The sequence below is a fragment of the Calypte anna genome, chromosome 10 (assembly GCF_003957555.1).
Source record: "Calypte anna isolate BGI_N300 chromosome 10, bCalAnn1_v1.p, whole genome shotgun sequence".
NCBI classification, from domain to species: Eukaryota; Metazoa; Chordata; class Aves; order Apodiformes; family Trochilidae; genus Calypte; species Calypte anna.
In genome coordinates, this window is record NC_044256.1 from 21212370 (window position 1) to 21228115 (window position 15746).

Below are 15746 nucleotides of genomic sequence, written 5' to 3' on the forward strand. Positions count from 1 at the left end.
TGCCACATCTGGTACTACCATTTTATCTGTTTTTCCCAAAGCCCTTAAATGAAAAATTAGGTGAGGCACATATAATTACTGGGTTTAAGGCTTCTTCACTCAGGAAAAGGTTTAAGGTGGTAAAAGAACAATGGTGATGAACAATAGGAGGAGATAACTGACAAGAAAATTTAAAATTACAGTGTTGAACAATTTCTACATTTCATTTGACATCAGTAATAACACTGAGCTGCCACCACTGATGACATCCCAAGCCTGAGCCCCAGGAGAGCTCTGGAGAATTAAGACAACTACAGCCCCCTCAGGTGTGTACCTGGTGAGGCACAGGAACTCAGTACCTGAACGGATTCTTTTTTTATAATTTATTTGTGGGTTTTTTTCCTACCTGATCCCTTTCTCTTGTACACCACAAGGTAATGGCCCTGCAGGTCAGACAGGTCAGCTACAGACCCTCAGAGGCTCCCAGAGGATGTGGTGCCCTCCCCAGCACCCCAGCAGGGAAGTGCAGAGGTGGAGAGGGGTTTGTGAGCCCCCCAGGACACCCCCACATCCTGGGAGGAGAGCAGGAGCTTCCCTGGGAGGGGAGGCACTGAGAGAAGAGGGCAGGATGAAGCTGCTGTTGGGAGCCTCAACGTTTTGACACAATCTGCTGCTACAGATCAGATTCACCTCCCTTGTGCACACAGCCTATGTGGAAAGAGTGGGGTTTTTTTCTGCTGCCACAGTAAAGCTCCCTTCCAAGTGACAGAAGGCAGCCAAAAAATGAGTCTGAAACATTCAAACTGCAAAACAAAGCATACTGAAGAGTTTAGTGGGATCTATCTGATTTTAACAACCAGAGAGTTCTCCCTGCATTACTCCACAGCACTTCTTGACACATGTTTTACACAAAGGCAGAACGTTTTTTACATTACTGTAGATTTTCAGCAAGTGTGTCAGTGCATGCTGTCTGTGCTGTAGACAGACACATGGCCAAGTTGCACAAAGCTGTGAAGTGTCACCAAATTTAACAGCTGTGACAACTGATGCCTGGGTCTGCACGTGTGAGCTCCCAGTGACAGGTCCAGTACCCCACTACCAACCAGCTCAGATAATGCAGACCTCACTGCTGAGCAAACGTGCTCATTTGGTTCAAGTATTTCTGGCCACACAAGCTGGATCACAGGGAGCAGATCCACTGGAAGAGGAAACAAGAACAAATGTTTTCTTCAGTTTCTTTTAAACAAATCATACCAGCCACATTTTGTCAGAAATATTGTATTTCACTACTGTGATGTGACCCAGATTTCAAGTATGAAGAAACATCCCAAGGAGAAGACATGTTCACTGAGCTGGCTGAAGGCCACTCACATGGGACCAGTGATGTTTCCAAGAACCTTGAGGCCCTGTGCTAGTGCACAAAGCCTGAGTCTCCACGAGAGATGGACAGGAAGGTGACAAGGCAATGCCCACTGGGGAGAGAGCAACCTGGGACAAATGATGGCTCCAGTGCAATGATAAACCTGCCTGGACTCACAACAAAGTCAAAGAAAATGACTTACAGATAAAGTCTTTGCTCCAGAGAGGCCCCAAAGCACTTTACAAACTTCAAGGAAATGTTTTTTTTCTTAGTTCAAAGATGTTGAGACTTTCCCCTCCCAAAGACTGCTGGCCTGTCTTGAACCAACTGACTCTCCCTCCCTAGAAAATCCCTGCAACTTCCCATTACTCCAGATGATGCATTTCAGCAGCTTCCACCTCAAGCAAGGCACTGTTGAATTACTTGCTGCTCGTCTCAAATCTTCAAGTTGGTTTTCTGCAACTGCCTCTTACAGAGAAAACTTTTTACTAAGAAACCATGATTCAAGTAAGTCTGGAAGTACTGCTAGTATGGCATAGGTAAAAGCTAACCAAAAAGACAATAATTAATAAAACCAACACAACACACAATATGTGCAATTCACCTGTTGGTGCTTGGTGATAAAATGTGGATAAATGTATGAAGAAAGCCCAAGTTCCACCAAAACAACAGCCAGCAATTATGACTATCAAAGATAAAGCAAATGACACCTCTCTATTTTCCTTGTTTCACTGAAAACACCTTTTCTTCTCCCTATCTTTCAGTTAATTAAATCATCTCAATCTGAAATAAAATCACACTTGAAAACCCTGGGCTCCAGTTTTAACCCTGATTCCTCAGTCTGTCTGCCTTGGCCTCACAGACAGCTCTACATTCCCAAAGCTTAAGCATCTCCCCTGGAAGAAACATTTTTATAAAAGGTTTTGCCAGAGAATGAAGGCAGCTTTTCATAATTGGCCTGAACAGAAAATAGATTTTCTGTTACTTTCTTTTCCTGCTCTAGCAATCCTATTTCTGGGCACCACTGTTCTGCCCATGCTTTGCCAGTGAGGCTCTGTTTTGGTCACAGGATATGCATTTGGAACTGAAAGTTTGGTCCCTCCTGGCCAAGATAGATTTTTTTTTTCCTTAAAGACAAGAATTCTACCCCAGTCATCCTCAGCCAGTGCAGAGCTCCCCATAGCTGGGATGTTTTGGAACAGAATGTTGAGTGTACAAGTTTTGGAGGAGTGGATACCAAATTCCAGTAGACCCAGCAGTGCTGTGAGGAGGTTCTGGAACCCAGCAGCTGTCTGCAGACAGATTTGGTTCTCTGGACATTCAATCCATGCTGCTGGGCACTCAGGAGCCTATTTTTGGAAGCCATCTCCCTCTTGTTCCAACCCGTGGTACAGACAGGTTGCTAAACACTTCCTGAACAGACCTTCCAGGATGCTGCCTGACCACAAAAAAATCTTAATGAGTTACTTTTTTTAATTGCTCATCTCACCCGTATTAGTTATCTTTTTAATTAAAACAAACAAACAAAACACACGTGAATTTAAAGAAATAACCAAACAAAACCACCACCAAAATTCCAGAATATGAATAAACCCCAGTAAGGCTCTGTTGGAACTCCTGTGCTAGGGAAAGCCACCCGTTTTTCCAAGGTCTCCAGGGAGCAGAGTGCTGCCTCTTGCTCTGCTTCCCCAGGAACCTCATCTTGCTCTGCTTCACCTTAATCTTCCTGTGGGATCAGAACCACAATCCTGTATTCCACAGGACTTTGTCAGGTTGCTATCTTTTAAAAGGCTAGATAAGGTTTTTGGCTGCTCCTTTGGCCTTAAAAATAGCAGCCTATTTTTACTGTATGACAAAAACTCTTTATATGATAATATGATTCTTATTGCCCTGGAAAAGGGGTTTGCTTGGTGCACTAAATAGCTTCAAAACCTGTACAAACAGTTTAAACTCTGCTCTCTGCCTTGCTAGGGGCTGCTATTATGCTCACACCTGGCTCTCCTGATTTAAAAATAAAAAGATCAATCAACTCTGCTGTTAAAAACGGGGAAAATGCCACGACAGTCAAGGTTTTTATCAGTCACTGCCCATAGAAACTTTAGATTAAACATTTTCTATCACATATACATGCTGCTCTAAACCTGACTACTTCTTAGCCCATTCCAGCCTTTTCCAAGCATGGGAAACTTCACTCTCACAAATTTCATTCTCTGAAATTAATTTGCTAACTTTGGCTACCTGAAGTTAAAACTGGTATGAAGATAAGTGCTGAAATTTTAACAGCTTTAGAGATTTGTGATGCTTTCACATAAAACCTTAAAAACACAATATTGAGACATTATGAACTTCAGTTCTATTCAGTTCCAAAGCCTCCACAGAAATGAGCTGTGACCACCTGTGTGACCCCAGCACAAGGCTGATTTACACATTTTTCATTTTATTTTTGTTCACTATTTTTTTTCTTCCTATTGGAGTGAAAAAGCCACAAGAAAAAACAAACCTCATCAGCCACTGAGTGGAAAGCTACAGGGAGAGTCTGGTCAATATTCTAATGATATAAAATACATCAAGCACAGGTTAGTAACAGCAACAGAAGTTTCGTAATGCACAACTGATCTGCATGCACGATGCTTTAATGTTTCCACTTTTCTTTGATTCTACCCTGAATTTCACTTATTTATTTCACAAGCCAATGCCTCTAAGGTTGGCCTATCATATCTCTGCCACTTTCAATGTGTGAGATGTAATGAAACGATAACTTGATGGCTGTCCAGTAGCAGATATGGCTCTGTGAACATGCAGGGAATTGCTGTGTTGAGTGAGAAGATGGTGCTTGTCCTGTGCCCCGTGTTGGGAACCTGCTGTGAGGGACAGAGGAGCCACAGAACCACTGATGCTGCCATCACTGATGCCATGTGCTACAGGTGGCTGTTCTTTAGGAAAAAAGCATGCAAAACCAGCTAACATTTCATAGGCCTGGCAGCCTGAGCCAGAGAAGAGGGGGCATGGATTCACATCCTCACTGCTGACTCTGCACAGAGCAGGGGCTGCAGCTCCTGTCCACTGTCACCCCACACTCACCCATCTGTCTGTAGCTTTGCACCATAAACCAGAGAAATCTGCAACACAAGTGCTGGTACCACATGTTGTGGGATCCCTTCCCCAGCCTCTCCAGCAGCCATGGCACAGAGGAGGAATGGGCAGGCACATCCCAAAGCTCTGCAACTTCTCTGGACAGTGGTTTATTAAATTTCAGAGCAGGGAGATTATCATTTGGGAGAATCTTCCAGATACCAAGGAGACCTAATTTAATTTAAATACCAGACATAGTGCAAGTTAACTTAAATACCAAACAAATACTTGACAGAAACTGTGCTGTCACCTTTGTGCCTTCCATGATACAACAGAGCACACAATACTTTTCACTAGAAGTGCTAAAGAAACAACTCAGCAAAACCATGGAAGAGGATTCTTGATAGTTAGGAATGTTTTCATGAAAACAGAGGGAATGTTTTCTAATTTCCATGCTTCCTTCCTCTACATCCCTTCCAGCTCAGTAGGTACTTTTATTTCATTGTGCATTAGGACCAAGGGGAGAGTGTAAGAGGAGAGGGAAGGAGAAGGCAGGCTGCAGTTCAGTGACATTTTCTCTGACACTAAAGTCAATGTAAGGATCTCTCTGTTCTTCCCCCAGCTCTGCCACTTGTTGCCTCTCAGTTTGTAGCTGCAAGACACCAGTTTTTGCCGAGCAGCTGGCACAGGAGTTCCACCCTGCCCTTCTCCAGCCCAGCTCAGTCTCCTCCTCCTGATAAGGGTGTTGTTGGGTGACAGCCCAGGCCAGCCCTGAGCTCTCTGCACCCTCCCGGAGGCAACCCTGGCACTCAGCTAACCTCTGCTCAGCCAGACTTCCAGGCCCCTTTAGGAAACTGAAAGGTTTCACCATGGGAATCGCAGGAACAAGGGGTGGAATAAAAACATCCAAGTCCTGGCAGGGGAAAGGAAGCTACAGCAGTGACCCAACCATCCCGGGGCATGGGGCTGAAGCACTTCACCCCCAGCTAACTCCATGACACAGCCATAGCAAGCTCTGGGATGGTACCAGGGGCACAGCTCCTGGGATGGTGCCCAGGAACAGCTCAAAGCAATCAAAGAGGGCTCTTCCCCAGGGGCAGGGCAGAGGAGTCACTTCTGGAGGAGCAGAGCTTCCCTGGGAGGATGCAGCCTGGGCTCCCTGGGTTGCTCTCCCCTCTCCTGGACTGCTCAGTGGGGCTGCAGGAACCCAGAGACTCCTCTGAGCTGCTGTGGAACCAGAGCCTCAGCTGCTCCAGTATCAATTGTGAGGCTCTTGGCTTGTTTTTTTTTCTTGATGTGATCACTAAAACTATTTGGGTTTAAAATTTTCCTTTGTCATTTTAACAAAGACCATCCGGTCACGGACCTTTAAAGCAGCAGCACTTTATTTCATGGGATTCATTTGCTCATTGTACTCTTGTAGGACTGTATTATTTAGGCACAAACTGTGATAAACTTTCTCTATTATAGTTCACTTTTTTTTACAGACTGCTTTCTGGAGTAAATAAGGCTCATGCAACTGCCTTGTCCATAACTGTCTGTGTCTGTCAGTCCTTCCCAGAACATGGGAACCTCACAAAAGCAGAGAAATTCCAAGCCTACCAAGTTCCCAGAGGTTTTCTGCAAACTGAAAGCCAGGTAGGCAGGACAGAGCCTTGCAGCATCCCCAGTGGCACACACAGCCACACTCCATCCCAGCTCCTTTCCCAGCCCACCTCTGGAGCAGGGTCAGTCCCAGCAGACAGGATCACACACAGCTCACCAGCCAGGAACCCAGCAGAGGCACTGCAGGAGCAGGGAGGGAGAGCAAACAGGAGGTGGGGACACTTGAAATACTGTGGAAAGAGAGGCTGGAGGAGATGGGAGGGCTGGAAGGCACTAAAGAATCCCAGGCTGTGGAAAAACAGTCCTTATCAGTTCTGCTGTGTGAGAAACAACATCTACCCCTCGCTGGTGCTCGTGACTATCTGGCTAAGAAGAAGGCTCATTTATGACACACTAAGACAACAAAATAACTCAGAAACAGAGTTTGTAAAAATGCTGAGTGCTCCATTCATGTGTATAGTTAGCATCTCCCCATTCCTGAGCCCTGCAGTGGATCAAAACCCCTCCAGAGTAACATTTAAAAACCTGTACATTGAGGCGTGGGGGAAAACACAATCATCCCCTCATCCTTTCAGCATCATGCATGTGATAAAACAGAACTCAGGCTTTAAATGCTCCTTGAACACAGAGGATAAACAAAGCCCAGCCAGAGCAGTTTAAACAACCATCTATTGCTAACCGAGTTAATTTGGCAGAGTCTGTGCAGGAGCAGATGAGAAGCATCCTCATAGCCACAGGGAAAAGAGCAGAGCTCAGCTATGAAACCCGAGTAACAGGTGAAAAAGCATCTGCTCAGACACACAGAAAACTCCACGCAGTTCTGTGCATTTCCTTCTATCCTCTGGTGGTCTGCTGAAGGCTCTTCCCTCTCTTTTACAGCCTCTTCACAACAGATTTGTCCCTTTTTCTATCAATTCCCATGTGCTTCTCCCTCCTTTCAAGAGGAGCTGAACACAACCCCAGTGGCAGGGCACCTTCTGCCTTCTCTCAAGGCTGGATGCTGCTGAACAGAAAGCTGCACCGGGTTTTCTTTTAGCTCAAAACAAATCTCACCCACTAAGGAAGAGAGCTGGGACTAACACTGACCTGGGAGATGCACTGAAGGAGACAGGAGCTGGAACCTCCAGAAACACCAACCTGGGCACCAAGGCCTCGTTCTGCACCTCTGCTCCTCCAGCACCACTCAACACCACAGCATTGCCACACCTGCTGTGACACTGCTGGGTTTAGCAGCACAGGTAGTTTCAAAATAAAGCAAAACTATCAACCAGAAGCCCTTTACACGGAGCCTTTCTTGCTCCCAGCAACAAACAAATGGCACAGGAACAGCTCCACTAAGCTCTCCAACCTTGCAGCTCCTGGACTAGAAGGGAGCAGACAGAGGAGACAGAACAAAGACCAACCTTCTGGAAAGAACTTTTTATTTTTGTAAGCATGGACCACTGATGGCAAATGTTTATTTTCTAATCTTAAGCTCATTTATGGTTTGGAAGCCTACTATGTTAATTAACTGAGGACATTTTAATATTCTGTATTAATCTTTGAGATTGAACATTATCAGACATTTTCCAAGTGTATGAAAAAAATCGATCTACTATCAGAAGAGAATTATCTTCAAGTAAGTCCAGCAGGGTAATTAAGCATAACAATTAAGTGTGACACCTATTCACTGCCAACTGTCCATAAACCCATTTTTCCAACAGAGACTTCCTCTGCTGCTGGTAAACCTTCTGGTCCTAAAGCTACACAAAACTAAGAAACTCTAAATCCAGAAATCCCAGTTAGGAATGTCACGTTAGCTACATTCGTGTCTTCAGAAGTTTCTTTCAGATCTACATTCTCATGAACATAAACAAAAGTATCACGATTACACTAACTTTCTTTTCCTCTTTAATATTCCCCAGTTCTGTCCTGATAAGAAGAGGAAACACACTTTCCCAAGCAAATTTAAATTGATTTAATTACAGCTGCTTGGTCTTCACAAGAGCTTAAGGTGTCAAATAAACTGAGCTAGGTAATTCAATCAAATATGGTATATTTAAATCTAGTATACACAAAGCCCTGAAGTGCCTTTAATGTTCTTGGAGGTATTTCTATTAATAATAAATTACCTCCTTTATTTCTTGTATACTTTTTTCCTCCTCTGAAAACAAACCTCAGAACTTCAATTCACACTCTGCTTCCTCAGCAAACCCAGAAAAGTGTTGCCCATGGAACTACTGCTCCCTGGCTGCCTCTTATCCTCACTATTTATTTCTTAACTTGTGACAGAGCTTCTGAGGCTTGAGCAGAGACACAGCACAAACAGCCCTGGGTCACCCTTAGCCACCTTTTCAAAAGAGCAGGAAGGCAGGGACAGGATTTATCTCCCTGCCAGGTGATGGATTGCAGGCAGGTGATGAGGCACCACACCACAGCCCAAAGGCATTGCTTCATATAAAAGGAAGCCTGCTGCACCTCAATGAGCTCCCCCAGGACAGTAAAATGAGAGAAGTTCCCGAGAAAGGGAGAAAAGAAGTGACTCAGGGAGTGTTATCTCCTGTGAAAAGGGGATTGGAAAACGAGGTGAGGACAAAGGAAACTACAGAACCTGGCTGTTACCTTGCAGCCACTCCTGCCTGGAACAGTGGATGCTTCAAACCCACCCCCTGTGAGATGCAAACTGCAGAAGAGCAAGCCCAGAGAAAACTACACTGGATGAAGCAATAAATACACCTGTACAGGAGAGCCCTGGCTCCAGCCCCTGCATATGAAGCAGATCCTGAGTCCCCTTGAAGCTCTGTCTAGACTAGAGAAATCTGCAGCAGGCTGTGTCTAAACCAGAAGCTTTGCCAGTGCAATACTACCTGTTAGAAGATGTGAAGGGAAGGGGGAAATGCTCCTTTTCCCATGGAGTGAGTACAACTGGAGTAAGGAGCCTTGTGGTGAGTGCTCGTGCAGCTGGTGCTGGCAAAAGGAACCCCTTTGTGCAGGGGTTTAAGCACCAACCAGCCTGGCATGGCTGTGCCAGTGAAGTCCTTGTGGTACAGGCTAATCCTGGGACTGAATTACCTACCTGCCTCTAATTAGCACCTCCTAAAATACAGGGTGAACCAAAGCAATCAAGTTTTAGAGTGGCCTGAAGTAATCTGTGGTATGATTTAGACTGAATCAGTGTCACTAAAGCTGAACTGCTTGGAACCACTGCTCTGATTTGATCTGAGTTGCTGTTAATTTATTAACTGAAATTAGCTATTCCTAAACACAGCCTAAATAAGGACAGGTTCCCTTCCCTTCACAGGAGGTTTCAAGTATGCTAATACACCCCCCAGCATCACCTGCCTGGCCCTACTCTGCTGATAATGGCACTCCTGCTGGGTTGCCACTGCATGTGTTTATATATATAAAATAAAGTTATTTATTTACAGGTAAATTCTAATCCAAATGTTTACAGCCTCATATCTTTTTTTTTCTCCTCCTAACACTTGGGATATTGGCAGTGAATAGCAGGATGTATTTTTTAGCATAGCTCTACTTTAAGCACTCATAGCTTATTTTCCAGATGCTGTGGAGTTAACAGCTCCTTTTAGTCAAACCTATTTTCTTCATAATGTTACACTTAAAAGTTTCACTGCTACAATAAATATTACAAATTCCAAACTTAAAGTGTTTTATGCCTTCTAACTAGATTCCTCACCCAACAAGAAGAAATCCTGACTTCAGACAGGAGTGAGGACTGTTCAGGGTAACTTCCATTTCCATCACCTCCATCTGCAGCCCTGGCACCCACATCACCAGTGGACAGAGACCCCTCATCAGACCTCATGCAGCAGGGAGGTGCTGCCTAAAGGTTGGTTCTGGGCTATTTTTAGCTGGATGCATAGAAATCTGATTGATGGGGCTGGGCTCTCGTAAAGCTTTCCCCACAGGGAGCTGTATTTTTGATGTCACCATGCAGCAGAGATCAATGTGGCTGTGAGTTCACCCTGTCCTGCACGTTTCCTTCCCCTGGCCTTGGCATCATCCCCAGCTCCTGGCATCACCAGAGGTCCCACCCCAGCAGCTGGGGCAGCACAGGGGGCAGATCACACATCAGACACTGCTGGCAAAGCTGGAAATACACTTCAGGCTGATGCTCAGCTCCTGTCCTGACAAGTGTTTCCCTCAGATTATGAGGCACAAGGACAGAACTCCTTACTTCCCATAGCTAGGAGGACCTCTAAGTATTTACTGAAACTGATTTGATTGAGAAGTAATCTGTTTAGAAAAAGTGAAGACTGCCAACTGGGAAGCTACTATCCAGCCTCAAACTGGTTGCTGTAGAGGTGGATGATTTCACACTTTATTTGTTCAAGAGCTATTGAAAATGTCTTCACCTGTGAATGTAAAATATTTATTTTTCTAAAATACTAAATGATGGCCATCTAGGCAACTCAACATGCACACAACATGGGAGATTGCTTTTCAAGTATCTCACTGTATGAGTTTCTCCTCCAAGCAATCAGGAGAGAGACACTGCACTGAACTAGCACTGCACTTGAGCAAATTAACCTGTGTTTAAAGTACTCTATAGGGCCCAACACTGCTCACAGCCCCACTAGGCAGCTCCTCTTTTAACAAGCTGGTGAAGAGCTTACTGCTCCCTTACAAGATCAGAGCAGAACGACTCAATTTAAACAGTCTGCCCCCTAAAAATCATAACCATTATGAATTCAATTAAACAACCATGCATTCATGGGGAGTATTTGCATTTTCTGAAGACTTAACTGGGATGCATAAGCATCACATGAACACTTCATACACAATAGATGAAAAGCAATCTTCCATTTAAAATTTACAAGAGTTGGGTGCCAACACTTCAGTGGCAATGTAAGCTGCCAGCCAGTGAAGGAATGTCATCCAGACAGTCCTGTACTTTCAGGGCCAATAAGAGTAAGAGCTACCAACTCTGATCCATTCCCAGGAATGACTCAAAGGCACTTCCTGGAGAAGCAAGCTGCTGAGAATGGATGGAATAAGGATGGAGCCACAGGTGGAGGGGGTGGCCAGGGGGTAACAGAGCCCTTAAACCTGAGAGAATCCTAAGAGTCCCGTGCTGACATTATCAAAGTCCAAAACCTGCACACAGAGGAACTGGCTCCCCCGGGGACACCAGGTGACAACACGTGGAGGGGGAAGAACTTGGGCAGGGCTTGAACAAGGAAAAGCTGCAAACCATAAACTGTAAAAGTCAGTTCCAGAATTATACAATTCAGTGGCTTCAGCTGTGATCTTGAAATTATCATGATGATGTTCTGGAACTTCCAGTTACTCCTTCAAAAGGGTAAGAAGTCTCAAGCTCCTCTCAAGAGTATACATGTGTCTAGAAATGCACATTAATTTCACACTTCTGCCAAATTCCAGCTCAACTTGATGCATCCCACTTGTAGAGATTCACAGAATGGTTGAGGTTGGAAGGGAACTCTGGAGGTCATCTTGTCCAACTCCCCTGCTCAAGCTTTTCTTGGAAGCTCTTGCCAGAATAGTTCTGTTTGACTTTCAGTAACGGCTTTTACAAAAAAATGTCAGAGCGCTCCAAGTTATTACTCTGCTTACACCCAAGAAAAAGTTTCTTCCATGGGGATGAAATAACTTGCATAGAAAACTGTCAGGAGACAGACCATGGTTCTTAAGGTTTTCTCCAAACACTGTTTATGTTGGTGTCAACTTCAGCAGCATTACAAGTGATCAAAGAAAACAAAAACAAATATAGTATGGAAAAACTTGGTAAGATGCAGATTAAGTTTCATTTTGAGTGCAGTAGACTTGTATTTTTTTAACTGCTTAATGCTGCTCAGCCTGCAGCAGTGTCAAGTCAGTGTGCTGAGGCATCAGCAGAGTGGCAGGAAGTTCCCATCACTTGCAGTGGAAGTTTCAAGATGGAAAATGATCTTTAACTTATGAAATGCACGTACAGCTGCAGCACACGTGGAATGTTCACATCTTCAGAAAAATTACCTAGCAGTCCCATTAAATCTCTGGGACAGACTGACAAGAGCATTTGTTCTTTCATGAAAGAACTTTCTTAAATGAAACAGGAATGTCAGCTTTAGTGCCTACTCCACTGACTGGAAAGGGATCAAGTCTAAACTCAGCTCCACACAATGTTTTCCGGGGAAAAGTGGAGAATGTTTTATGGAATTTAAGTTGGGATTTGGCTTGCATCCTAGATCATATATCTTGTTATGAAAACTGCTGAAGCACTTTTAAGTGGGCAAGCCACAAGTGTCCTTGGAGCTATCCAGTCAACTGGAAGTCACACAGGCAAAACCTCCTGAAGTAGAAAGGCTTGAAATTGGAAGGGGGGTGAGGGAGGGGCAAATAATCTTGGAAGTCTATCTGTTATACAGAACTGTTTGCTTGTGCCTACAGCATGAAGTAGTTACAACTTGTTTTCTGCTATTGTCACAGATCCAATACATTACTCTAGCTAAATCATAATCTCTTCCTGCCTCAGTTCATCCATGTGTAAACCTGGTTCGCTAACTCTTACCTTAATGTGTCATGGGGCTTAATTAATAACACTTAGGTCTTTTAAGCCCTCTACAAACATTAACTACTTCTTGTAACAACTCTCTGAGGTATTATTATCCCCATTTTACTGATGGAGAAATGGCAAAAGAGGTTGTGACTTGCCCAAGGCAACAGAATAATAGTTGTACTTAGAGATCCTCTTCGTGGACTACTGTATTTTAACAGTGGAAACTTATCAAGACGGGCAAAGTCAATAATTACAAGATCAAAATTACTTTCAAGAGTGCACAACAAGCAGCTGGAAGACCGCAGAAAAACCCTCCCGAACCCAACAGGCTTGGGATCAGAACAAGTGCTACAAATCACCGCAGAGAAAGAAACACCCAGGGCAGCTCCAGGCTGGAGCCCCCCGGAGCAGCCCCCAGGGAGCAGTGAGGGCTGTGCTGGGGTCTGCTCCTCAGTGCCATCAGACCGAGCAACAGGCTTGCTCGGGACTCCTCAGTAAGACAGCAGCCAGCAGATAATCAATGTGGCATGCAGCGTGCTCACAGTGCTGACAGGGAACGCCGATACCGGGCTGAGGTGGCGGTGGTCCTGCCCCTTACCGGCCGCTCCATCCCGGCCGCCTCCCCCCCTCCCGCCGCCACAAGTGACAGTGGACAAAGCTGGGGTTATTCCCCCCTGACACCCCTTCCTCCGACCGGGATCCGTGCCCGGGCAGCCCGCGGCGCCGCGCCGGAGCCCAGCATCCTCCGGGGAGGCAGCGGGCCGGCAGCCCCCCGCCCGTGCCCCCTTCCCGGGCCGGTGACAGCCGCGTCCAGCGCTGCCGCTCGGGCGGCACCAGCCAGCAACAGGCGCGTCCTGCGCGCTGCTCCGCGGGAACCGGCGCCGGGCATGGCCAGCCCGAGGGAGCCGGGGCTGGGATGCAGCCCCGCCGAGCTACGCCCCCTGAGCGGCCCGGCCCGGGACGCGCCCCCGCAGCCCCCCCCCCCCCCCCACCTCGGGACGGGACGGGCGGGACGGGACGGGGGGCGGCGGGCGGAGGAGCCTCACGGCAGGCCTCGGCCTAGAGGGGGAGGCGGGGGGTGTCAGCGCGGGGGTGACAGCCGCGCCACCCGCTCCCCCGGGGCCGGGGGGGTGGCCCGGGAGGGCTGCGCCCCGGGTCCGTGCCGGCGGGGGCTGGCTGGCCTCCGCGGGCGGCGAGGGGAGGTGAGCGGGGAGGGACGCGGTGTCTCCGCAGGCAGCGGGGCGCGGAACCCGAGGGGCGGGCGGGCGGGGACGCGGGGCGCAGGGGCCCGCGGCGGGGCAGGCCCTGAGGGGAGGCTCCCGCCGGTCACTCCGGAGCGGCCACCCCTCGCTTTCCCACCTGATCCCGGGCTGGGACCCCGCGCCGCCTCAGCCGCCGCGTCAGTTACCTGCGGGTGCGGGGTGCCGGGGAGGCGGGCCCCCGGTGTCCGGGTCCCCCGCTGCCGGGCCGGGCCGGGCCGGGGCGGGCGGGCGGGCGGGCGCCGCTGTGTTTACACCGCCAGCGGGGCTCCGCGCTCCGCAGCCGCTCAGCAGCCAGTCGCCATTTCCCGCCTACCGACCTGCTACACCGCACGGAGGGACCCGGATGGGGAGAGGGGCCGCCGCGCAGGCGCAGCCCGGCCGGGGGAGGGGGGCCTGGGGACGGCGGCGCCGGGGCAGGCCGGGAAGAAGGGAAGCCGGGGCCTGGCGCGGGGAGCGGCGCCCCGAGGCGGCGGGGCCGGCGGGAGGGCCGGGAGCCGCGGGACGCAGCGCGGGTGCGGGAGAGGGCCCGGACGCCTTTTCCCCGGGCCGGGAGCCGCACCGCCGCCAAGGGCGGGAGGCTGCGCCTGAGGCGCCGGGGCCGAGAGTGCCCCAACGCGGAGGAGGCAGCGGCCGCCTCGCTCTCTGGGCGCCGGGCTGGGCCGCCGCGCCCTGAGGTGAGGTGAGGGGTGAGCGGTGCGGAGCAGTGCGGGGAGGGGGCGCGCGGGCGGTGCGGGGTCCCGCGGGCTCTGAGGGGAGGGGGCGCGAGCTGCGGGGGGAGGCGGGGGCGGGCGCGGTCCCAGCGGGACCTGAGGGGCGGGGGAGCTGCAGGGCGCTGCCTCCCGGACCGAACCGAACCGAACGGCACTGCTGCGGGCCCGGGGAGCAGCAGGGCGGGGGTGAGCGGGACGGGGCCGGGGCCGGCTTGGTTCTCCCCGGAGGAGGCGGCCGCGGCGGGGAGGACCTCCCCGTTGTGCCCGGGCGCTGCTCGGGGAAGCGGCAGCGGGAGGAAAGGGAGCGGAGCGTTTCCCAGCGTGTTCCCGCTTTGCCCCGGGGAAGGGTCCGGAGGGGGCTCGGGGCCCCGGGGGGGGCTGAGGCTGCCCCTGCCCGAGCGGCTTCGCTCCCGTGCTGGCAGAGGGAAAATGTCCCCCGGTTCGGCTCGGTCCGGTTCGGTCCCCGGGGCCCAGGCGGCTGCTGGCTCCCGGTGGGAGGGAGGAAGGGAGGGAGAGAGGTCCTGGTTCTGCCCGAGCTGCCCGGGTTTGGGTTCAGGGAGCTTTTCCAAAGCACGGGGCAGTGCTGGGGCTGTGGTTTGAGTTGCTGTTTCCAGACACCCGTGTAGTCTAGTGGCAAGATTTATTCCCACTTTCTCTTTTTTTGTTGTTTTGTTTTGTTTTTAGGCAGCCTCTTTCGGTGTGAGATGTCGAGGATGCTGCATGCCTTAGTATTTGAATGATGGAGCAGCTTGTTCGTCTCGCACACTGAAGGGTAAAAGGATACAGTGAGGTTAGGTTGGTAATTTGCATTCTGCTGGACTTGAATTTCTAATTTTTCTTTCCTTTGGTGATCGCTTGTATCCACCAAGCTTTTCAAACAGAAGTCCTCAGTTCTCAGGCTGACACGTGTTAGGATCCTAGGATAACTGCTCGAGTTATTGCTGAAAATCAAATATTTTTGCAAAAGTAGCTGGAGTCCTTCAGTACAGCAGAAGGCAGAGACCCACACAGGTACTGTGTGTTTATTTTTTCTAGTACCTCTTGACTGCCCTCTTAGCTTTTAAACCTGGGTTATATTAAAAAAAGTCCCAGCTCTACTCACTTAAAATATTTATAAGCTTGTTAAATAGAACCACATCTGCTGCTGGGAAGCTGAGATTTGCTTTAGAATTCTATCACAGGACTCTATTAATGTTTAGCAGAAGGCATTATAAAGCTAATTTTGCTATAGCTTCTCAAGAAAAGAGGCAGTAAAAAAG

General features: G+C 48.9%; 1 protein-coding gene across 1 annotated transcript in view; it reads right to left on the reverse strand.

Annotated features, from left to right (window-relative positions):
* Positions 1-14128, reverse strand: part of CTDSPL2 (CTD small phosphatase like 2) — a 32420-nt gene extending 18292 nt beyond the window's left edge. Inside the window, exon 1 of the mRNA XM_030457366.1 lies at positions 13924-14128. The gene's annotated coding sequence lies outside the window, so the exon portion shown is untranslated. The remainder of the gene's footprint in view (positions 1-13923) is intronic.
* Between the last annotated feature and the right edge of the window lie 1618 nt (positions 14129-15746).